This window comes from Ovis aries, chromosome 14 (genome assembly GCF_016772045.2).
Source record: "Ovis aries strain OAR_USU_Benz2616 breed Rambouillet chromosome 14, ARS-UI_Ramb_v3.0, whole genome shotgun sequence".
Lineage (NCBI taxonomy): Eukaryota > Metazoa > Chordata > Mammalia > Artiodactyla > Bovidae > Ovis > Ovis aries.
Window position 1 is genome coordinate 4,340,862 of NC_056067.1, and position 420 is coordinate 4,341,281.

The window sequence follows — 420 nt, forward strand, 5'->3', positions numbered from 1 at the left end:
GACTCTTTCTCGCCTCCCCCTTCCTCTCTTAAAGACTCTACTGGGTCCACCTGACTCACAGGGAATCACCTCTGCTGCAGACCTCTGATTAGGAAGCACTTTCACCTGCAACCTGAGTTACCCTCCTCCATGGAACATGTTTCCTTCTGAGGCTTAATACAGGGATGTCCTCGGCCTACTGTGACCAGGGAGCCCACGAGTTAGTGAGTAAGCGACCCGCAGACTGGCCCGGCGGGCTGACCGCTGGGTCTCCCACAAGCAGCCCGTCTCCAGGAGAGTCACTGGAGGACGGCGCGGTGCTCAGCTTCCCGACTTACCCCTCAGCCCCTCTGGACTTCGCTTGCCTTGTCTATCACATGAGGATAATAATAGGAGCGCCTATTTCACAGGGTGATTATAAATGCAACGTGAGAAAAATAA